Raw genomic sequence first — 25662 nt, 5'->3', positions numbered from 1 at the left:
GGAAGGACAAATTTGTGATCCAAGTGGCACAAGCTCAAGCGGACCTGTGTGTCCAGAGTGTGGGTTTTATCCCTGTTGGTGTCAGTGATTGTATCACTGTCTTGAACATTGATGGGTTGAATAATAGTACCTTCCTAGCGTCCCATAATACCTACTTTGTGTGTGGAAATAAAGGTTATTACTGTTTGCCTGCGGGGTGGTCTGGGGTATGCTATGTATCATTCCTATTACCTCCTGTATTCCTAGCACCCGCATCTTATCATAAAGATATGAAATTGTTGAATAATGTGACTGTAAATAGGTATAAACGTACTCTATCGATTGATGATGTGGATCAGACTGATACCAGCTTGCAGCAGTATATTGATTTTAACTTAGGACTGTTTTTCTTTGTTGGAGCCGCTTTGAATAGTAGGAAGATCCGAAGATTAACAAGAGTGGTAGAAGCTGTAACAAATCAGACTGCTGCTGCTCTTGGGAATCTTACGGAAGAGTTACAAATCACTAGGATTGTTGCATTGCAGAATCGTATGGTATTAGATGTAATGTTAGCTGATCGAGGTGGAGCTTGTAAAATTATTGGAAGTAGCTGCTGTGTGTTCATCCCTGATCATACGCCATCAGTTTATAACGCCATTAATAAGCTGCATAAAATAGCAGCTGAAATCCACGCAGAAAACGGCACTTGGTCCTTTTCTGGATGGTTTTGGGCATTAGTTACTGCCTGGGGATGGAAGGTCTTAACTGGTCTCTGTATTATTATAGCAGTTCTGTTCCTTTTTTGTATGTGTGTTCAATGTGGACCATTGTTCTGTTCTGTATGCATTTCATTCTGCATCCCAGATAAGAAAGCTATTGCCGATGTTGCTCATCAGAAGCGTCTGGCTAAAGAGGTTGAAGGAATGATGACCATTGACATATATGATGATTATTCTGGTAAACCGGATGTCTTCAGTAAATGCTGAAAGGGTCGTCTGTTGTAACTTGAAACAGCAATGTGATTAAGCATTTACCAAAGACATTAATGCTTTCCCTTACGATCATGTTTTCTCCGTTATGTTGACCGAAGTTTGGACTCCATTTTGTGTTGTCATGCTGCCACGTGTTCGCCACGAGGAGAGTCCGACCTCTGTGTTAGTTGCTCTTGTAATCTGCCCAGTAACAGTCTATAAATAGCCCTTCTGTCCATCTGGCGCATGCCCAGACTTGACCACATCTGTTACTAGTTAGCCTTGCTTGACCATGTGTTCGCGGGCTCAAGGAGTGTGTTGGCTCCGCCCATGTATTGATTCAGTATCGAGAATGACCATAAATGGTAATGTTCTTCGGCCTCATGTTGTATCCACCCACTTATGAGCCCCTCTAATGTGTATAAAAGGGGACCATGTACGCAAGTTCTTTGTGCTACTCTATGCAATACTGAAGAGTGTTGTGTGGATTGTAGGACCACCCTTAAGGGTTAATAAATGCTGTTTTTGTACTTTGCAGTTTCCGTGCCAACTTCCTTATAGATTCCGTTACAGAAGAGCGAACCCTTGTGTCTTGCGGGCCTAGCTGGGGCCTGAATTCATCAATCAGAGTGTACTCCTCCTGCCAGAAAGCAAGCTAAGGGTGAAAATAAAGACATTTGGGGCTCTTTGCAATGGGAAGCAGGCTCCTCGCAGCATCAACGGTCACCGCGTCTCCCGCCAATGCAAAGTTCCAATGTCTGCTCCTCGCACTGACAACAATATTCTTGCAGGTCCCAACAAGGCAAGGCTCCAGATGAGGCTCCTCGCTGTGTGCTTTTTGGTGCTAGTTTATTGGATTTTTGTCATCTTAGTGTCATTTTAGCTATTACATTTTATGTGCTCATCCCCTTCAACTAACCTAATTCAACTAACCCAATTTTGTACATTGGTGTTCTGTGGTGCAATCCAGTACTTGTGTTTCTGCAGTGCCACTCAGTAATTTGTGTAAAATCAAAATCCTGTGTAATAATCTGACATCTTAATCGATTTCTCAAAAAGGCTCCTTTTGTTTTTATATGGCCATTGTTGGACCTGACAGCCTTAGGGGGGTCTTCCCCCAACTTTTTCCCGCCTCCCTCCCTTTTCTGACCTCTTTTTTTCTGGTTTTAAGACTCTGCGCGCTTTACCAACTCCAATCAGTGCTAAAGTGCTTGTGCTCTCTCCCCTAAACATGGTAACATTGGTTTAACCACAATTGGCATATTTAGTTTACTTATAAGTCCCTAGCAACATGCACTATATGTGCCCAGGGCCCATAAATTAAATGCTACTAGTGGGCCTACAGCACTGATTGTGCCACCCACTTTAGTAGGTCTCTAACCATGGCTCAGGCCTCCCAATTCAGAGCCTGTATGAGCAGTTTACACTGCCACTTTGACCTGGCAAGGTACATTTCTGTGACTGGGGTGAGTGTTTGACAATGTTCAACATTCCGTCCATCATCTTTTAGAGTTGCATTTTCCCCCTAAGTGGGAAGGGTATGCCCAGACGTGGGTTCCGTGCTCACTACGCCACTGGAGTCAAGCTATCCTAGCTGATGAGGGCTATAGGCCCGAAACCGGTCCTAGGATGCTTGATTTCTGTCCTTGGAAGACATGGCCTGGCAGTTCGGTCTGGACTGTCCCCATAAGGCACAGGGTCAAGACTGATTTGCATATGGCTATGTCTGAACTGGGGTGGCGTGGTGAGCAAAATAACTATGGATTAAACCCAGATCTGTGATTGGGCGTTAGTGTTTGACAATGTCCAACATTCCGTCCATCATCTTTTTGTGTTGCAAGGTACATTTCTTGCCAGGCTTAAACCTTCCCTTTATATACATGTATGTCACCCATAAATAAGGCCCTGTATGACCCACAGGGCAGGATGCAATGTATTTAAAAGGAAGGACGCGTGCTTTCAAGTTTTACATGTCTTGGTATTGAAAAAGTCCCAATTTAGTTTTTTGCTACCGCAAGGCCTATTTCTCCCATAGGAAAACATTGGGATTATCTTATTATATCTTACACGTGTACTTTCCAATAGTGAAGGGATAGACCAGTGATCCAGTTGAGGTGATACAGGGGATCAAAATAATGTACTGAAAATGTGTATACCCTCCTGCACTGTAAATTCTTTAATAAGGTATCATGGAATACGTCAATTAGTCCATATCTATAATAGGCAATTACGGCTTCTTATTCTTTCAAGAACCATTTAGCTACTCAGCAAACACACAAGTACATATGATGTGGGTCAATGCACCATCCCTTTACACAAAAATAGACAAGGCATGTAAGTAAATGCTTTTCACGTTGTTAAGTATCTTAACTTCAGACACAACCCGCAAAGCATCCTGTGTTATGCGACAGACAAATAATACACATTGTTAACAAACTTACATAGACATCCCATTGAAAAAATATATACACAACATTAGGGGTGGGCCGAATTTGCGAAATTCACTTTCGCAAACTATCGCGAAAATGTTAAAAATCTCCGCAAACACGCGGAAATATCGCACAGACGCAGACGTTTTTTTCCCGCCCGTTCGGGGTATTTTCTGCGTGATCGCGGCTCGCTAACTTACCCATGCGGTTGCTCACAGGCGCGGCAATCTTGTTTTCACTTGTCCCGCTGGCTCGCGTTCGATATGATGTACCCACGTCCTCGCGCTCTCGCTCGCGGTGGAGAATGACGTGTTCGAGATCTTAATCATCTCATACTCTCGCGGTGCATGATCGCGAGAAGAAAGTCATGATCGCTCGACGAATGACGTGATCGCGCGACAAATGAAGTTAAAGCGGGCGCGAACTGTCGCAAGACAGCGCAAATGGCTACCAACAATCCAACATCTTGTGGAGAATGCGACCGGATCGTGAAAACTTGTCGGCGAACGCGGGGATTCAGGTAAGGCGATCGCGCGCATGCGAGAATGTATTTTTTTACAGCGCGAGCAAGAAAAAATTTCCGGCAAGATGCGGATTGCAGAAATTTTGACATTTTCGCGCTCTCTGCGGGACGCAAAAATGTCAAATTATCGCAATTTCCGCGAGCGGAACGGAATTTTCGCCCAGGCCTATACAACATACATCATTACTGTGTGATGAAACATAATAACTTTACATTTATAAGTGTCCAACATATATATTTCACATTTTGGATTCATTGTGAAGAAGTGAAGGTTACATATTTCCGTAGTCTGGCGACACATTCTAGCCCTCAGAATTAAGGTCCAAAAAGTACCAAATGGCCTTAGTGGTTGGAGTTCAAGCTAATGGTCTTAGAGGTATCAATGCACTCTTTGCCTGTGTTTTACTTGTCTCCTTTTGTTAGGAGATGACTATCTCCTGGCCACTTTCATAGTGCACCCTAAGAGTTTCAGAGACAGTATATTATGTTCTGACCTGAACAGATGTTGATCAAAAAGATAGTGGCAATATCATTTTGGGAACAAAGCACTCCAGAGCACTTGGCCCCGATGGCCTGTCGTGTAGTGATCTCCATTGAATCGCAGGTTCCATTACTAGTAGACCTGTTCAGGACAATAATAGTTGGTCCTTGCAACATGCCTACAATGTGGATGGGAGATGTATTTGTGCCCTTGCACGAAAAATGTAAAAATTAAACGTTATTTTGACTACCATGCATCGATTATAATCAATGCTTGCCTTTGCATAATAGTTCTATCAAATAGCCTACACAAATGTATCAAGAGTTGTGGAATTATCCCTAAAATTCAGACGGGAGTCTGTGCTGACATCCCTGTACAATGGAGCAGCAATGTCACTGCTGGTGATGCGTGGATGATATGGGACAAAAGCACCGCAGTACGGGGGCGTGGCTTGGACGCCGAGGGAAGATGGCGGATCTCCGTTAGCTCCGCTCGGACGCGGTGCTTTCTAGCTGTGTGGAAGGCTTCCCAGCGAGCTGCGGGTGCTGTCTCCAGAAGAATTCACCAGCGGAACATGGCGTGATTCAGAATTGTCCTTCGCCGGTTGTTTATATCACTCCTATTCCTCGGAGACGTGGCGGTTTGATTTCCTGAGGTAATGCCCGACGGCGGCCATTTTATATCAAGGCGCCTGTATCCCACTCCTGAGGCACCGCGCACGCATTTCCTGGATCATGCTTTGATGCTTTACTGCTTCATTTTTCTCCGAGAGGGAGTCTGTTCCAAGTTCAACAGTTTCCATTAGCCCCCGGCCATGCTTGTTCTATACCGTTTTTCTCTCAGGAGAAGATCTCATAATTTTGTCTTTTCTTCAGAAGAGCCGTGATTAACCCCTATTTCCTGAGCAACAGGTTGGATGCAATACAGCTTCGTGTATCTTTTTCTTTTTGTTTTTTTGTCCTAAGGTGATGCTGTAACGGCTTTATGAGTATTTTTGCCAAACTTTTCAGCGTATGAGAGAACTCCGTATACTTTTTCCCGCCAAGAAAGCGTCTAGTCGAATTGCCAAGATGTCTAATGACTCCCATCCTCCGAGTAAACCATCTTCTTCTGGCGCAAAGCCTAAAAGGCTGAAGAATGACCCGCCCTCGCCGATTCTTTCTTCGCAAAGCCCAGTTCTAGATAATATACTAGAGGAAGTGCGTGGCCTTCAACCATTTATGGCCGCCACAAACGAAAAATTGCAACAAATAGAGGACCGATGGATTGTCATGGAAGGTAGGGTGACTGAGTTAGAACAGCGTGTCAGTGACGTTCAAGATGTCGCCACAAAAATACCGTTATTGGAACAAGAGATTCACAAACTACAGCTCCATACTGAGGACTTGGAGAATCGTAATCGAAGGAATAACCTCCGTCTTTTTGGCTTGCCAGAGAATATTGAGGGTCCTGATATGTTGCTCTTCCTTCGAAAATTCCTTCATGACCTCCTGGGCCTTCAGTCATCTACACCTTTGAATATACAGAGAGCTCACCGCCTAGGTCGCCTTCAACCGAATTCCACTAAACCTCGTGGCATTATCATGCTTTTTCTGGAGTTCACTGAACTTATGACTGTACTCAAAGCAGCTAAACTTAAGCGTCACCTATCGTGGTCTGGTCACAATATCTTTATCTCACAAGATGTCTCCAATGCGACCAATGCCCGTCGCAAAGAATTCCTTGCACTGCGTCCACAAATGAGGCATTTGAACGTCCAGTATGGCATACTTCACCCCTCCATTTGCAAGATCACCCACGACGGCCAGACAAGATCCTTTGATGACCCGGGAAAACTGAAACTGTTTCTCAATAACATCTCCTCTCGCAATATGGTCACAAATCATTGAGCGTCTCTTCTTTTTTACCGCTTTAGTTTGGTGCTCTTAACAGCTTTTAACAGCTTTTTTCTGGTTACCTTAGATACCTCTTATACATAGTTTTCTATATGCTTTATTGCTTATTGCTTATTGTATGTTTGTTAATCACGTTTCTTCTTCTTTGTTATTGGTTATTCCTGTTCAAACTCTCTTTTCTCCCTCATCTCTTTGCTCCTTTCTTATAACTACCTAGGTTATGTCCTGCTTCCAATTTTATCCTTGTGATTTACACCGCTGTCTTCTCTCCGGTCTCATCACGCTCCAACTTTACTTTTCTATTGCTGTCTTTCAGGTCTGGACTCTTTTCCTTGACCTGTTTTCCTTCTCTACTTTCCTATGCTTTTTACGTCTGCTCACCTCCTTTTCTTCTCCTGCTCTTTTCCGCACTTTCTTTTTTCAGTCTTCTTCCGGTCGGTGTGTCACTCTCTTCCTTTTTCGAGATTTTCCATGTTTTCTCTTCGCTCTTTTCCCTTCATTTTCTCATGATTATGGTGCTTGCGGACCTCCCTTCATTTATTACATTGTCAAAGGTTTGTTGATTCTTCTTAGTAATGTGATTTTTTGTTTTGTTGTTCCCGTTTGTAACCCTTATGCGCATTTTGTCTTCCAGTGTCGTTTTGTCTCTGAAGTATTCCCACACCATGTGTATCACATTCCCTTGAACCTCGCGTATGTGTAATTTTGTTACGTGGAACGTACGTGGTCTTGGAAATCCTGTTAAAAGACAAAAGGTAATTTCTCATTTATCTAAACTCAATTCCCAAATTTCCTTTCTTCAAGAAACTCATTGTAATGATGTTGAGTCGCTGAAATTAAAAAGGCAATGGGTAGGCCAAGTTGTTTTTTCCCCTGCTGTTGACAAGAAGGGGGGGGTTGCCATATTGTTTCACAAATCTTTATCTGTGCAAATTATTTCCTCTCAAAATGATGACGCAGGTCGATGGGTAATGGCCAAGATTGTTGTTTATAATAAAACGCTAATCTTGTTAAACATTTATGGCCCTGTGAAACCGGATCCAAAATTCTGGAATGATATTAAAATTCTCCTTTCCACCGCTGATTGTCCCAATATTATTGTAGCAGGCGACTTCAATCAATGGTTGGATCCCTTCTCGGATCGCTTATCAAAGTATAAATTTCAGCCGGATAAGACCCATAAATCCTTTCAATCGGCCATTGCCTCTCGCCCACTGTATGATGTTTGGAAAACCTGTAACCCTGATTTGTTGGAATATACGTTCTTTTCTAATGTTCACCAAACCCGATCCAGAATAGATTATATCTTGGCTAGCAAATCCCTTCTTCCATGTATCCAAAAATCTGAAATTGGTTCTATCTTTATTTCAGATCATGCCCCTGTCTATGCTGTTTTTGACCTTTCACTCACCTCCACCAAATATAATCGCTGGAAGTTTAACACTCACCTACTTTCTGATACAGCTTATCTTAAAGAAGCCACTTCCTTCATTAATGAATTTTTCACCTTTAACAACCCATTAGACACTTCCACTTCTAATAACTGGGATGCTTTTAAGGCGGCGCTCCGTGCTTTTACTATTTCCTTTGTGTCCCGGAAGAAAAAGGCCAATGTGAAAAAGTATAAGGACCAATTACAACAGTTGAAAAAATTAGAGCACGACTACTTTTCCTCCAAAAATACTGACTCACTTAGGAATTTAATTACAGCCAAAACCAACCTTAACAAAATTGCTACTGTTGATGCCTGCAATGTTTTACTTAGAATTAAGTCTAAATTTCACGGAGGGCAAAATAAAGCAGGTAAAATGCTAGCGAACTATTTAAAAATTCGCTCTGAACGTAAGACCATTGGTCCTATCATGGATGAATCCACCAATAATCTGGTGTCCTCTGATGAAGAAATTGCAGCGGTCTTTCATGACTATTATCGATCTCTTTATTCAGACGATACATTCCCCTCCTCTCATAATCTTGATAAGTTTTTTTCTGGACTCCCTACTCCCCCATCTCTGAGTGCTGAGTTTTCCGCTTTAGAGGCGGATATTACCCTTCAAGAGATTCTTACTGCCCTACAAGCTTTAAAGAAATCAAAAGCCCCCGGCCCGGACGGATTACCGGTGGAGTTTTATTGCACTTTCAAATCTTTGTTTGCCCCTAAATTATTGCAGCTGTTTAATTCCTTCATTACTGATGCGAAAGCATCTGGCTCCTTTATGGATGCCTTGATCGTCATCATCCCTAAGCCTGATAAGGACCACTCTTTTTGTAAAAATTTTCGCCCAATCTCCCTAATCAATTACGACTGCAAGATCTTCGCTAAGATTATTGCTTCTCGACTTGATTCTGTCATTCCCCTTCTGATCAAGACGGACCAGGTGGGCTTTGTCAAAGGTAGATTGGCTTCCGATAATGCTAGAATGTTCATGAATATCCTGTCCCATGGTAAAAATTATAAAGATCCCCTGGCTGCTTTGTCTCTGGATGCGGAAAAAGCATTTGATCGTATAAATTGGCAGTTTATGTTTCATACATTACAATGGTTTGGTTTTGGCCCTAATTTTATTTCTTTTATCAAATTGTTATACTCATGTCCGAGGGCTAGTATTTTTGTTAATAACCAATTCTCTCAATTTTTTCCCCTATCTAGAGGCACCAGGCAAGGTTGTCCTCTCTCCCCATTACTTTTTATCCTGTGTTTGGAACCCTTCCTTGAGCGTATTCGAACCAATCCCAAAATTAAAGGTTTTGCCTCTGCTTCTGTTGAAACTAAAATATCTGCCTACGCGGACGATATATTGGTATACATGTCCAATCCCAGTGAATCCCTTCCCCCCTTTTTAGAAGAAGTCCGCCTTTACTCTTCCATTTCTGGGTACAAAGTCAACCTATCCAAAACGGAGGTTCTCCCTTTAAATTCGATATGTTATCAATTTATGTTTGCTGATACTGCCTTTGCATGGTGTCCTTCCAAAATTAAATACCTTGGCATTTGGTTTGCCTCCAATATTGCGGACACTATTAAATTCACTTTTAACGCACTAATGAATAAATTGAAATCCCTTCTCCTCGTGTGGTCCCTCTTATTTTTATCATGGTGGGGTAGACTTGACACTATTAAGATGATGGTCTCTCCCCATATCCTTTACACGGTTTCTATGCTCCCTGTCAAAATCCCTAACAGGTTTTTTTCCCAATTAAACTCTTTATGTCTTAAATTTTTGTGGAACAATAAACGCTCCCGCATTGCCTTAAACAAACTTATTCGCCCCAAGGAAGAGGGGGGAGTGCGCTTCCCTAATTTTAAAATATACCACTCGGCTTTTTTGATTAAACAATCTTTCTCATTGGCCTTCGACTTTGGGGATACGCCTATACCTCGTTGGATTATCTTTGAGCGGTCGCTCCTAAAAGAGTTTCAGTTTCAGCATGTCACATTTATGTCTAACTGCACCTTTTTGTCCAAAAGCCCTGTATTAAAATATTCCCGTGAATTGCTGTGCAATACATTTCTTAAGGACCTATCTCCCATCCAATGTTTTTTAATTTCTACCCTATGGTATAACAAATTTCTCAAATACAAAGGTAGATCTTTCTATTACAAATACTGGAAGGAAAAGGAGATCTTTTTTGTCCATCAGTTTTTGAATGGGTTTTCTATCATCCCCTTCCAAGAATTACAAACACGATATCAGCTACCTGACTCCTTTCACAAGGAATATATTATTATCTCTAATGCTATACAAACCCAATTAGCTACCTACTCTCTCCCATCAACTTCACCTTCTTTAACACCCTCTTCACCATTGTATCCTCTATTTCCGGCGCATAAACTTAAAGCTGCCACTGTTTACAAGTTATTGTTATCTAATGCCAATGTTCGTTCTAAAACCACCATTGAAAGTGCATGGGAAATGGACCTATCCACCTCTCTGCCTATTGAATGTTGGGACAAATTATGGTCGAAATTATTTAAAGTTTCGGCTGCAGCCAGGATAACCCAATCTCTGTTTTTTCTGTATCATAGAGCCATTATTACTCCTGTTACTATTTGTAAGTTTTCCCCCACATCCTCTCCCCTTTGCTGGTCCTGCTCTATCGAAACTGGTACATTAATCCATCAGTTATATGAATGTGCATCTGTTCTATCTTTTTGGAATTCAATTTGGAATGTTTGCATGTCAGTTTTCAACTTTAATGTAACCTTATCTTTTGTAAATATCTTTTTAGGTTCTTTAGCTCCTGATATGGAAACTGTTTTACCTAGTACTAGGTTATTTGATCTTTTTATTGCATTAGCTTTTAAAGTGATCCTGTCTGCATGGAAAGATAATTCTAAACTGTCGTCAATTACTTGGTGGAATTTTATTTGTGACGAACATAGGATTGCTTCCGTTTCCTCCTCTTCTGTCTCCCAAAAAATCAAAGCTGATCTTCTCTGGCTCCCTTTTACTACTTATCTCTCCTCGCACCCTCCCATGTGATAACTCATTTTCTTTTTATTCTCTTCTCTCTTTGGCTTTCTCTCTTATCTTTCCCTCTCACCTCTTTGGTCTTTCCTCTTTTCTTCCCTCCTCCCCCTCCTATCCCATCCACCAGTGCCTTATTCCTCAATTTATCCTATTATTGATTCTTTTTTCTTTTTGTCGACCTAGTCATTGTAAACCAACTTCGTTTATATAATATCTCTTTATGGCGCTATATTGTAATAATTGTTTTATTGTATCACTTGCTTTTTCTTTTTCTTTTACTCTGAAAATTCAATAAAAACTTCTTAAACAAAAAAAAAAAAAAGCACCGCAGTACGGTGCATTTGTTGATTTTTCCTGAACTTTCGACACCATACATAGTTGCCTATCATTGGAGGATCTGGTGCAAGACAAGATTTAATTGGAGTCCACAAAGTTGATTATCATAATAATCAGTGAAATAGTCAGGGAGTGGGTAGCAAGTTGTGGAATTATCCGTAAACATCAGACGGGATTATGTGCTGGGATCCCGAAAATGCTCAATGCAGCAGGACTGTCACTGCTAGTGGGGCATGCAATATATAAGGCAAAAGGACTTCGGTACTGTTATCAATGAACACACCACTCACAGGCTTACTTGAAGTTAAAGGATGTTCATTATACAAAAATAGGAAAGCGTGATATTGCAAAAGGAGCAATAAAAAGTTCCTCCCTACCTCGGTGGGTGGATATTGCTGATTCTTCCCCCTCCAATACTCTGAGATTTTATAGTCATTTACAAAGCAGAAGACGTGATAGAAACCGAGACAATGAGGTCTTTGCAAGTGCACAGCCTTCTCCTGACAAGGACTCAAAAGTCCTGCAGAATAGATACAGGAATAATTTTAAAGAACTGGACAATGAGCTGGCCACTTGTGAATCCTTGCAATGGGGTTTCAAGCATGAGAGAGAGAGGCTATATACATCAGGAGCCGAAAGGACTACACAGGTTAACATGGACATAAAAGAGGCCATTGGCTATCACATTAAGGTGTGTGTTTTCTCAATCCCTCCATTTTGCACCCCGATATCCAACCCTTAAAGTAGTGGCCTTCATTAGTCCATTGACTTCATGGTTTATGTTATTTTTTTTAAAGCATGTATCTGTTTCGTGTTCAAATTCACTATCAGTGCCATCAACTCCATTTGGAATAGCAAGTGGGAAGACAGAAATGGAGATTTCTTATTAGTGAGGCGATGAATACCTACTGACTTGTATAAGAATATTAGGAAGGACGGGGACAATAAAGGCAGCACTTATTATTTCAATTCTTTTCAAACCCATTTCTCAAAGGTGGCTTTCGGCCAGGGCCGGATACCCAATCCATCCAAACTGAACCATTGTTTATTTTCCCTCAAGTTATCTATTTTCTCGTGGATACTCAGGGATATTAGGACTGTAAAAGCATCTTTCTGTCCCCACAATGGCACACACCCTGGGGAGGGAACTGCAGATACAGCGAACCATTTGCTTCAATGTTGTTGAATGAAATCATTATTCAAAAGCAAGTTGTTAGAGACTGGAGACACTCAATGATTAGAGGGAGGGTGCAATAATGATCTGGCCACCACTATTTCATACTGAGCTTACTTTAGTGAGACATAATGGTTCAGATTGAGTAGAGGGCCAAGGAAAGTATTTATGGCCAATTGACATGGGATTCAGTGTACGTTCTAACTTGACCAATGATTCTCTGGGTGTATAAGTGATGCTTAATCCCTAGACCCTTGTACAGTTACTTAACTACTGAGTGGGAAAAGTGAGAATCCTTGTCACTAAATAGTCAGAAAGATGCCCCCCCCATAAGTATAAAATCCTTAAGCTGTCTTTTTGGCTACTGTGAAAGCATCAGCAAGTGGAAAAGGATACACCCCATACCATACAGAGTACACACATAAAATTACAAGAACATAGGCATCTGACTAATGCCCTTCTGTAGATGGACGAAGAGCCCCCATGAAGGTGGATGTGCTGTGCGGTTGCCATTAATTCCTTTCCCAAAACTTAGACTTAGCAAACGGCATGGAAATAAAAATACTAGTTAGTGGCTGAGGTAAAGAAGTGTGAAAAACAGTGTATATCTGCAGCATGAATCATACTTTCCCTTAGCAACATGGGCATGCCATTGGGGCAAACTTGCAAGTGTGGGAAACCTCTCCAAACCAATTTGATTTGACACCTTTCACCAAAACTAAAAACATGTGTTTCTTCAATAATACGAAAAGATGCATGACCAGACTTTACATTTCTCAGCACTTTGTCCATTCTAAGCTGTCTGACCTGATAGATCGGTTAATTACGGAGCCATCTCAGCTGAGTGTAGGATTCTGCCGGCAAAGCCACAAACTTGGGAAAGAAGAAATCCAATCACGTGACTACTTGAAAAGGACGAATTCCGTATCCCGAATTTACTCAGGATTATCTGGCAGATGGTCTTTGTTGCCTGTTAAGAAGTGTGGAGGGAAGAATACAATTTACCAGTTATACCTTTCTCCTCCCCATTGATCTAAATAACTTGCGACTCCGAATTCAGAGTTTGGTTAATTTATTACAAAGCCAAGAATAAAAGAATATAGACACACCTCAAAATCAAGGTGTAAAGATACATGAAAACTAATACAGAGCCCAATCTATGAATATAGTTCATACGGCACAATAAGAACAGAACAATGAATTCCAAAATCAGAACACAGCTGAGTATAGACACTGCGATCAAATTTTGTTTCATTTGTATTTCCAAATTATAAAATAATCTGTGCCTACTCCACTTCTAAAGGGGCATCCCTTACTAATTTTCCCTAAGGATTTTCAGCATGTGTTGACTTCCTAAGAAGTACACTCACTTCTAATGGGTCAAGTAGCATAAAGCCACAGAGCTCGTTCTAAGATGCTCTCCTTCCTCAGTCAAAAGCAGAAGTCCTGCAAATCTGTCCCCGTGCCTAATACAAAAAGACAAAGTTACACCTCTAACGAGTCACATGGTACATTATTCCATGAACACCTTCTTGAGTAACTTTCCACAAAGTCCAAATAATTTCAGAGCCTTGTCCGTCGACCGGAAGGTGTCCTTTCTCTTTGTACGAGCTCTTCAAAGGCATTCCGTTCCTCCCATGTATCTCCTTAAATCCAAAATAAGGAGGTCAAATTCCTGCACCTGCAGTAGGGGTGAAAAGAAAACTTTCTACACACATACATTTTAATTAGCTCCTGACCTAAAAGCAAACAAGGAGAAATGAAACCTTTAAGAGAAACAAAAGTTAGGCCTGCAATTCTGGCTAACCTAAGAACATCCTTTAATATGCACTCGTTATAAAGGCCTTTATATGAATCTTAAAACAGCGAATACATTTGGTTTACCCACTGATCATTATATTCGTGCACAATTACATGTTTTCCGTGAGATATCCTGTAAAAGCGTCACAATTTCTCTCTACGGATTCTAACATAAGGATATATAAACTTCGTTTTAATATGCACAAAGTTCAACAAACATTGAATATATGTGAGTGCAGTTCGTACATGAATATAATGCACCCCTTACAAATTTCAGAGCGTTGAGTGCTCTATCAGTTCCCCCCTCTGATGACAAGTGTCATCAAACACAACACCTTCCCTACTATGTTGTCCTCGCAGAAAAGGCCGACCTAAACAGAAGTCGTAGCCTGTCTTCCCTGCCTGAACTTTTCCAAATTCTTAAGGTTCTGCCTTTCCCGTCTCCTGAGGGAACTCTCAGCCTGTCTTGCTCTGTGCCACTTAAAAGCTCTAAAGGCACCCAACAATACAATAATACAGATCACAACTTGTATGATAGGTTTTAGAATGTAACCAATAATTCCCTGTCCCAAGCTTCCAAACCAACTTCCAACCTTTCCAAACCGTTGGCCAATTTTATCCCAAATCCCGTCCGTTGCAAAATCATGTATGTCGTGATGTATATCAGTAATGTTACATATATACTTCTTTAAATCCTTGCTGTTGTCCTGTATATAAGTACAGCACTGTTGAACCCTCAATATTTTGCAGACTCTGCCTTCTTTTGCCAATAAAACATCTAACGCAAGACAGTTCTGAAGCACCATGGCCCTTATAGAGACCATCTACCCATCAACAAGCAATAAAGCTTGAGCTGTAATCACTGGCAACTTGTCCACTAGTGTTGACAACCTTCTAATCTTTATATCATTTAGAACCACTCCCAAGCTGGGTATCATTGCACCAAACACATCTCCGACAATTTCTTCTGCACTTGTGCCACGTTTTCCTCTATGTGATCGTTTCCCTTCCAATGACCACAAATCTTCTACATGAAATATTTTAGGAAATACCACAGCCAAATAACATGTTCCATACCAATTTGGAGGCAATCGAACATACGCATTCCTTTCACATGCGAAATACACATTGGGCACTATGGTCAATTTATCCAATAGTGCTTTCTTTAGCGATTCCTCAATCAGGAAAATATGCGCGCATTCACTCTCTCCTACTAATACCGTATCATAATATGTCTGTGGTTGTCTGATACATAGTTTCCCTCTCTACTGTAAAACTAAAGTTATTGGACCAGAACTTCCCTTTGCCTTATGATCTAACTCTTCTTGGATCCATAAAATCACCTCATGCTTAGGGTCAGGCCTGAATAATGTCCGTAAGTGCAAGAGAAGGTCTATGAGTCCTGGTCCTGGATGGTATTGCCAAATTTGTCAGCAATAGGTGGAGGAGATTAGCTCGAGACACTGATCCCTTCCAGTCTCGTTTATGGAACTGATCAAAGTAAATTTGGGCAATGTCTCCTCATTTATTTTGTTCTCCCAGTGGATTTTCTGTTTAATTTTAATGTTGAGTTTGGAAGAAAGACAGTTTGCTCGTGTTCTTCTTATTTTGTAAAATATATTTATTGATTATATCCATATTGTTTGTAGTATTTAAAGTTTTAAAGGTGTAAACAGCCAACACGTGTTTTGCCCCAATTGGTCTATTGGACCAGGGCTTTCTCAAGGCTGCAAGAGATGTAATTTGACAGTATCAGTTTCAGCAGGATTCCTAAAACCAATTTGTGAACTGTGATGTGCATAAGTGCCTAATACTGGGATTTTACAGAGAGAGTGTGTGAGGGAGTGGGGGAAAAATAAAATAAAACCTTTGTTAAGCAAAATGGTTTCTAAAAATCATCCAAAGAGTAATCGATGATGGGTTGCTCATGCAGTTGTTAACGAACAAAATAGTACAAAGAGGATTTAGTGGATATGTATAAGAATTATGTACTGAGGTGCTGGCAAGAGCGAAAGTTTAAAGAATTTTTTTAAATTACAGGTCATGCTTTCAAAAAGGAATACTGAATACAGTGTAACTTCTTTGTGTAAATTATGCTTTTATTAGTATACATGCAAGGTAGAATTTATTCATATGTGATTTCTTCTCATGTGTTGTTTGATTAGATTAGTAAGGTTAATCATCGAACATGAGGTTATAGTTGTACATTGAGTTGTTTAGTGACATGCTTAGTGAAGGAGACAATGATAAGGCATTACACCATGAAGTATTACAAGTATACCTTGACGAATATTCAAAGTGATCATTTACAGTTTCCTTCAAATTGGACATACAATATATTGCATCGGATTTCAAGCCAACGAAAATATAAACTGTAATCTGTTAGGAAGGAGAACACAAGGAAGGAAGGAGCCGTAAGCAAAAGAAAAAAACGGTATATCGTTCCTGCTTTGACAGTAATCACGTTATTAAATATTACAACCACAGATCGAAAAGGAAAAGAGGGAAAACAACTCTACGAAATCCACTCACATAAAGTTACCTACCCCAAGTGAGCTGTTGTTTGCGCTCCACGACAACCACATTAATGATCAGACAATTACAGTACAAAACTATCCCAGGATCTTGGACTTCTCTTAAGTCCGATTTCCAAATATTCCTGATCCCCACGTGTGTGGACTAGTAAACCAATAACCTCACGTTCACTCGACTATCATTCCAACTCCGCAAGACATCACACAATCAATTCACTGCAATCTAATACATACATACTATTCATACTCCTGCTACCGCTGTCTCCACCGCACCATCAGCTTCCGCGGATCTTCGTCAGCGCTCACCGTTCTCTGCTCTCAATCATGGGTTCAAGCTTATTAAGCAAAATATGAAAACAGAAACTGAGACAAAGAGTTCATTGCAGGCGTAAGGCGTCCAAGACCTTGGGAACAGTTACAAGAAATGTAAACTACTAGATGCTTAACTGGCTTCTAGTGAAACCTCGCCTAGTGCTGTCAAGCTTGAGAGAGAGGCTAAGTCAGAAATGGCAAGACCTGCACAGCTACGGTTAACCTGGGCATAAAATATGGTGACATCTATCACCAAAATGGTAAGGCAAATGCATGTGGATTTTTCCACAGCTTTTGACATCATAGATTGGAGTAGCTTGTCCAAGATGGTGATTAATTGGGGTCTACCAAGTTGGTCAGTGTATAGAATCAATGAGATATACGGGAACAGCAGGGCGATAATAAAATTTCATGCAGTGCAAGATATTTTTAAACCAATGGGTTGCTGTTTTGGCTTGAGAAAGGGCTTTGAATATGCCCCAGTTGTGTTCAATGTATAAATAGATCTGGATAAGAATGAGGGTTGTTTGAGATGTCAACCGAAGTTTGGGGGATGAGCACATAGCATATATGCTGTACATCAGTGACATGGTGCTTATGGAAAAGATATTTTAGATCCTGGAGTGAGGTCAGAATGTTTTGTAAGGCGATTCAGATATCAATAGTCTGAAGTTCGAGTTAGAATAGAGCAATCTCCTTTGTTTTTGGTGCAGAACTGTAAGGTATCAGCGGGCTCTGTGAAATTTGAAAATTGGAAAAGTAACTTCCTACAAATACCTAGGATTGAAATATAGCAATAGATTAAGATGGGGCCCGATAATTAAGACCGAGAGGCATTCTGTCAGAGCTGTTCCTATTTATGAGCATGGGGCATATTCAAACTTGATTTACAAGAAGACCTACTTGGCCAAAGTATTGCCAGCCTTGACCTCAGGCACTGGTGGCGCCCCCCCCCCCCCATGACCACCTCCGCAATGGATTACCGCACTACCACCCCTTAACTGTCTCCACAACCACTCTCTCTCGGATTCATTTAATTAGTTTTATAGTCACTCATAAAAGTAAAGGGTGTCAGAGCACTTTACATTGCACACACATTACAGAGACAATCAATCATATATGTGTAAATCAATGTATAGGAAACGTTTCATAAGACAGAGGACTACAAAGGGTAGGATTTATATGACATCCATACTGGTAGGGAGTATAGTTTAGGGGGGGCTTGGGCTAGAGAAGCACAAACTCAGAATTGGAAACATAACACCATGGTTGGGGGGGTTCTCTTTAATAATCAGAAATGATTTCTAGGCAAGTGAACCCTTTGTGAAACATTAGGAAAATGAAATTCTGGGGAAAAATCAATACGCTCTAAACTATACTTGAAGTCTGTATTTCAGTTCTTTGATGACAGTTAGTAGCTCACTGTTTTACATTTAGGAATTTAACTTGTAAACTGCAAGTAACAAAAGGAAGTCTCTGACAAAAGCAGTAACCCACTGACCTATTTATGTTATATTCCCTTTGTGATTTGCATGGTACACATTCTTTGCAGCAGGCATATTACCCTCTGCACTACCTTATGAGGAATCAAAACTTTCAGCAATCAAAACCTGCACTAGACAAAACTACGGTCTCTCTCTGGGAAGAAGATTAATCACCGGAGTTAACTTGACATTTTTATTATTGGCTGAATATTGATGGTGCACAGGAACTCTAGAGCCAGCATTGCTTGACCTGCAGACCAGAAATCTTGTTTCCTACTTGTAATGTTGGCATTTATGCGATTGAAGAATGAGCCTGGAGGAGGTTGCTATGCTTCTGTTGCTCTTTACCATTAGAGGTCACACTATAGGCACTTTTTCTTAGGTCAGCCTGTAGTAGTGCCCTGGCAGGTAGCTAAACATACCACACAACATTGCATGTGTAGCTCCTGAGATCTTACTGTTCCTAATAAAAGCCGAACAGATTAGTGTAAGAAAACAGGCCTTTTTGAAGGTGTCTAACCACATTTTGTTCAGATGCTGTTTTTCAACTCTGACAGTGCACTGAAGGCTGCTAATCAGGCCCCAGTGTCAGTGCTCTATCCCTAAAACTGATACATGTGTATTGACAACTCTAGTTGGCAAGGACTTTAACCCCCTTATAAGTTCCTAGTACATGGTGCCAGTGGTACCCAGGGCATGTTTGTTAAGGGGATCACCAGAGCCTGAAGCACTGTTTGTGCCTCCCTGAGTGGCCCAAATAAACAAATGACAGTAGACCTGTAGTGCAAACTCAATTTTGTCCCCTCCATGTTTGGCAAAGTAATGCACTATTTTTAATATATGCCAGTCACCCCTAAAGAAGGCCCCCTGAGCTCAGGAGGCAGGGAGCCATATAATAAAGGTTATTGCAAGTTTACATGTCCTGATAGTGTCCTTTTCTTTTAAATGGCTACTATAAGTGATAAGCAGTCCATAGGTTAACGTGGGCTGGCACCCGGGCAAACTCAAGGTCAATGTGGCATGCACCAAGGTGGCTACTTTAGAGGTTTCCCACCTAGTTGTACCAGCCTTTTCTGTGCTCTGGCTGCCATCCTAGCACTGTTGCTGCCAAGACAGGAATCTGACCTTGTCTTCAATCTGGAATGGGTGGAGGCAGAACGCTTCGTCAGAAACCTCCAACACTTATATTATTATATAGTATCAGCCCATCCAGTGTGCTACAAAAATTAAAAACTGTATAAGTCAACAAGGACAGAGGAAAATAGGAAAGTGTGAAGTCAGTCCACAAATTAATTAACTTTACACACACCCTCAGACATAAACAAAGAGGTGAAAAAATGTGTAAAGAAAGAGAAAGTACCTCACGTGCACACCACCAGAGGAGCTACTGGTTGGTTCTCACCAGCTTGCCCACGTCTGTTTCATCATTGGTGACTTTCTCTTCAGAAAAGTGTGAAGTGTCCAGTGAGAAAAAACGTAACACAAAATAGTGTAGTGTAAAAACAACGACACAAAACTGTGCAGACAAAGACAGTGGTGAGGAGGGGTTATAGACTCTCAAATATTTGTTTATTCTGGTTAGGAGTCTATCCCACTGTTTAAAAACACAGCATGTTGCATACCTTAATTATGACGGCCAACATGTTTCATTGCCAATTATTTTAAGGCAAATTCATCAGGGCAAGAAGGGATCAAGGGTCCCCTTCTCTGGACACACACCTTAAAAAAGGACTGACACACACAAAGAGAAAACATACAGCGTGATTAGTTCGTCGGGAGACATATTCACAGTGCATCTCAAAGACAGTTAGTTTTACTAACTCAGATCCGTTACCTAGTTGGAGCTATGGGCCCACATACCAGCCACCAACCAGTCGCAGGGGCGTTATGGCGTCTTTATTATCGCCTTCCTGCTCTGCAAAGCACAACCGTTGCTACTGCCTGCGTCTGTGAAAAAAGTATATTAATTATATACACCTAACAGGACGTAGTCCGTAGTAACCATCTCGTCACACATCACCGTGTGAAAGACGAATCCAGCTGCATAAAGATCCAAAATTTAGTTGTTGGGATTGTTACAGCGGGGACACCTAACTAATCAGTCAATGCCCGACCACTCCTGATCTTAATCATGGCCCGGCCAGTATGCATAGAGCTTGGGTTACATGTCAATGTATCCAGTACGTGTAAAAGGTGCTTTCATTAGTGGCTCCTAGAAACTCACACATGTGCTTCACCAAACAAGTTCACGTACCCTGATGGCGGTTCACACACTTATCACCCACAAATGCTGGGGACGGAATTAGTCACTCGATATTCGTTTTGCCCCTCAAACTCACTTAAGGGCATTTCTACGGATCATGACATGCTCAAAAAACAACACACACTCTGCAAACCAAGTCACACCTATATCCATTGACATATAGACAGCGACCTCTCCGCGTCTCCTGCGCTACTCGCTTACCGTGTAATTTTACACCCGGGCGGCAACTCAGCACCGGAACGAGTTGCCGCCCGCCTCCGTCTGTATTCAAATAGTGACTCGCCCCATCTCGCGAGACTCAATGGTGCTAAACATCGTCTCTCAATGGTATCGGGGACTGCGGCGGCCATCTTAGAGGTGCGTTAGATCCTGTTTGAATCTAATATAAACCCTGATTAACGGGGTTATAACCAGCATTTGGGGAGAATTCGAGAATACAGATTTGGACATTCCAACTTAACCATATTACTCGGACTAGGAACTCACACATTCAGAGTATAATCATTATACATCCGGGTACCAACCATTGGTGCAGGGAATTTTTGGCAGCCATCTTAGCAATGTGTATAGTCTATAGGGTAATTATGGACAGCTCTAGTCTCATACATTCGTGAACCCTCATGGCAGCGGAACAAACCGTTCAGTGTCACATTAAAATGAGCATCCTGTGTATGATGACATCAAACTAAAAAAGACCGTTCAGTGTCACATTCAAATGAGCTTCCTGGGCACAATGTCACCAGACCAGAAAAGACGGGGGCACAATGACACCAGACCAGAACAAACGGGGGGGGGGGGGTTGTTATGGCCTCAGCAAAGGACAATACCATATCCTCAGTGTTCAGTGGATAGGAAAAAGACCATATGAAGGAAATCATAGTTCACTAATTCATCACCTCCGCTAGTCAGTCTAGCCCTTAATGTGTGTCATGCTATACAGAATATACCACACGTGAGAGGCTAGGGGTGGGTCCAAGTGGTAAGGTTGTATACTCATAGTGTTATAAACCCTCTATCTGCTGACTTTGTTCCACTCAATTTGGTCATTAAGACCGATGGTGTCCCCCTTCTCTGAATAGATCCAGCGTGCTTCCTTCACTGCCAATCTTTTTTCTATTTCGCCAGTGTCACCAAACACCTTCTCCACGATGACCCATTTTAATGATTTAAAGTGATGTTGCTGGTCACGATAAGGTTGTACCAGGCGTGTAGTAAGCTTGCCAGCCCTGATCGTGCTTAGATGTTCCTGTATGCATACCTTGACCTTTCTAGATGTTAACCCGATATAATGTAGACCACATGGGCACGTCAGTCTATATATTACATTGCATGTATTGCAATTAGTAAACTGACGGAGAAACCAGGTTCTGCCACTACCTAGTATGATTTCAGTTGTTTTCTCCGTCAGTTCACACACTGAACAATTACCACAGGGGTGATGTCCAGGGGGAAGGCTAGTACTTTTCTTACCCTGAACAGGTCTCGTGTGCACCAGTCTGTCCTTCAGGCTTTGCGTCCTTTTAAACGCAAATCTGGGCTGGGGCATCTGGAACTCACTGGTTGATAGTAGTGACCAGTGTTTCTTTATTATTTGTCTGATTTTACTTGACAACGGGTCAAATGTCAGGACTACTGGTAAACACTCCCTTGCTTCCTTTTTGTTCCTCTCAAGCAGGGCTTCCCTAGGTGTATTATGGGCCCTTTTGCGTGCTCTAGTGATGATTTTTTTAGGGTAAGCACGTTGTGCCAGTTTCTCACTCAAAACCTCCGATTGACATAGGTAGTCCGATGTGGAGGAACAATTCCTACGGTATCTCAAAAACTGGCCGACCGGAAGGTTATCCCTAAGTGCTCTAGGGTGGTACGACTGGTAATGCAACAAGGAGTTTTTATCAGTAGGCTTATGGTGAACACTTGTGCTGAGCTTCTCATTGATCACAGTGATGTCAAGATCCAAATACGTGGCTGTCTCCCTACTCATCTGCCAGGTGAAGTTTAAACAAGCGTCGAGCGAATTTAGCCATTCAAGGAACTCACACAGGCGTTGTTGAGTGCCCGTCCAGATACATAGAACATCGTCTATGTATCTCTTCCAGAGGCAGATCTGCCCCTGGAAGGGATTGGAAGGTTGGTCCAGGTAATGTTCCTCGAATTGGCCGACATAAATACACGCCAGGCTCGGCGCAAAAGTCGCGCCCATAGATGTCCCCGAAGTTTGTAAATACAGGTCATCTTTATGGCAGAAGTAATTCTGAGTAAGGGCCAACTCCACACATTGCATAACAAATGACTGGGGGGTGTCGTAGAACCATTCCTGTGTCCCCAGGGCGCGAGCTGCTGCCACCAGTGTCGCGTCCTGGGGAATGCTAGTGTACAAGGACTCGATGTCAATGGTCACAAGTAACTGCTGGGAAGGGTCAAAGTCCATATCGTTGATAATGGTTAGGATATCTGTCGTATCCTGAACATATGATCGCTGGTTAATTACTGATTCCCTGAGGAAAAAGTCAGCGAATTGTGAAAGAGGCTCGAGTACTGAAGAGATTCCTGATACGATCGGACGACCAGGAGGGGGACGCTGGGCCTTGTGAATCTTCGGCAAAACATAGAATGCCGGTGTCCTGGGGTTGACATTGACAAGAAACTCAGCCTCTTTAGCAGTGATCCATTTCTTTTCCCGTGCCTGTGCCACAATGGTGGTAATTTGTTGTAGCAATTCAGCCGTGGGGTCACGTGCAAGAGGACGGTAATTCCTCCTGTCACTCAACAACCTCAGCACTTCCGCCTCGTAGTCACTGGTATTCATAAGGACCACAGCGCCCCCCTTATCTGCAGATTTAATAGTCAATGCAGCATTGTCCTGTAGAGATTTCACTGCAGCCCAGTCCGACTTGCTCATGTTGTTAAAAGTATTGATATGTTGAGATTCTTCAAGTAGTCTAATTTCATTCAATACCTTACTCTCAAAAACTGCCACCTCAGGGCCCACTGTGGATAATGGTGGACAGAATTGGGAGGGACGATGTAGATCCGTAGAGAAAACCGAGGTGGGAATCGGTTCTTTATTCGCAAAGAATTTTTTGATCTTAATTTTTCTCACCACCTCATGGACTTCAGTCCGGCATTTAAAAGGATCGTGTTTAGGGGTCGGAACATACCCAAGACCGCGATTCAGCACCTTAAATTGGTCTGCTGTTAGCACATGTTCAGAGAGGTTTACAACAATGTTATTCACATCGGGGCTCGACCTCGACTGCGAGTTTGGCACGGGGAAAACATTTGCCAGTTCTGAGATTGGTTCTGTCTGGCAAGTGGCATACTAGGTAGTGGCAGAACCTGGTTTCTCCGTCAGTTTACTAATTGCAATACATGCAATGTAATATATAGACTGACGTGCCCATGTGGTCTACATTATATCGGGTTAACATCTAGAAAGGTCAAGGTACGCATACAGGAACATCTAAGCACGATCAGGGCTGGCAAGCTTACTACACGCCTGGTACAACATTATCGTGACCAGCAACATCACTTTAAATCATTAAAATGGGTCATCGTGGAGAAGGTGTTTGGTGACACTGGCGAAATAGAAAAAAGATTGGCAGTGAAGGAAGCACGCTGGATCTATTCAGAGAAGGGGGACACCATCGGTCTGTTGTCTAGTGAACTATGATTTCCTTCATATGGTCTTTTTCCTATCCACTGAACACTGAGGATATGGTATTGTCCTTTGCTGAGGCCATAACAAACCCCCCCCCCCGTTTGTTCTGGTCTGGTGTCATTGTGCCCCCCGTTTGTTCTGGTCTGGTGTCATTGTGCCCCCGTCTTTTCTGGTCTGGTGTCATTGTGCCCAGGAAGCTCATTTGAATGTGACACTGAGCGGTCTTTTTTAGTTTGATGTCATCATACACAGGATGCTCATTTTAATGTGACACTGAACGGTTTGTTCCGCTGCCATGAGGGTTCACGAATGTATGAGACTAGAGCTGCCCATAATTACCCTATAGACTATACACATTGCTAAGATGGCTGCCAAAAATTCCCTGCACCAATGGTTGGTACCCGGATGTATAATGATTATACTCTGAATGTGTGAGTTCCTAGTCCGAGTAATATGGTTAAGTTGGAATGTCCAAATCTGTATTCTCGAATTCTCCCCAAATGCTGGTTATAACCCCGTTAATCAGGGTTTATATTAGATTCAAACAGGATCTAACGCACCTCTAAGATGGCCGCCGCAGTCCCCGATACCATTGAGAGACGATGTTTAGAATCATTGAGTCTCGCGAGATGGGGCGAGTCACTATTTGAATACAGACGGAGGCGGGCGGCAACTCGTTCCGGTGCTGAGTTGCTGCCCGGGTGTAAAATTACACGGTAAGCGAGTAGCGCAGGAGACGCGGAGAAGTCGCTGTCTATATGTCAATGGATATAGGGGTGACTTGGTTTGCAGAGTGTGTGTTCTATGCATACTGGCCGGGCCATGATTAAGATCAGGAGTGGTCGGGCATTGACTGATTAGTTAGGTGTCCCCGCTGTAACATTCCCAACAACTAAATTTTGGATCTTTATGCAGCTGGATTCGTCTTTCACACGGTGATGTGTGACGAGATGGTTACTACGGACTACGTCCTGTTAGGTGTATATAATTAATATACTTTTTTCACAGACGCAGGCAGTAGCAACGGTTGTGCTTTGCAGAGCAGGAAGGCGATAATAAAGACGCCATAACGCCCCTGCGACTGGTTGGTGGCTGGTATGTGGGCCCATAAATCCAACTAGGTAACGGATCTGAGTTAGTAAAACTAACTGTCTTTGAGATGCACTGTGAATATGTCTCCCGACGAACTAATCACGCTGTATGTTTTCTCTTTGTGTGTGTCAGTCCTTTTTTAAGGTGTGTGTCCAGAGAAGGGGACCCTTGATCCCTTCTTGCCCTGATGAATTTGCCTTAAAATAATTGGCAATGAAACATGTTGGCCGTCATAATTAAGGTATACAACATGCTGTGT

The sequence above is a fragment of the Triturus cristatus genome, chromosome 6 (assembly GCF_964204655.1).
Source record: "Triturus cristatus chromosome 6, aTriCri1.1, whole genome shotgun sequence".
Taxonomy (NCBI): Eukaryota; Metazoa; Chordata; class Amphibia; order Caudata; family Salamandridae; genus Triturus; species Triturus cristatus.
Note: the sequence above shows the minus strand (reverse complement) of the source record.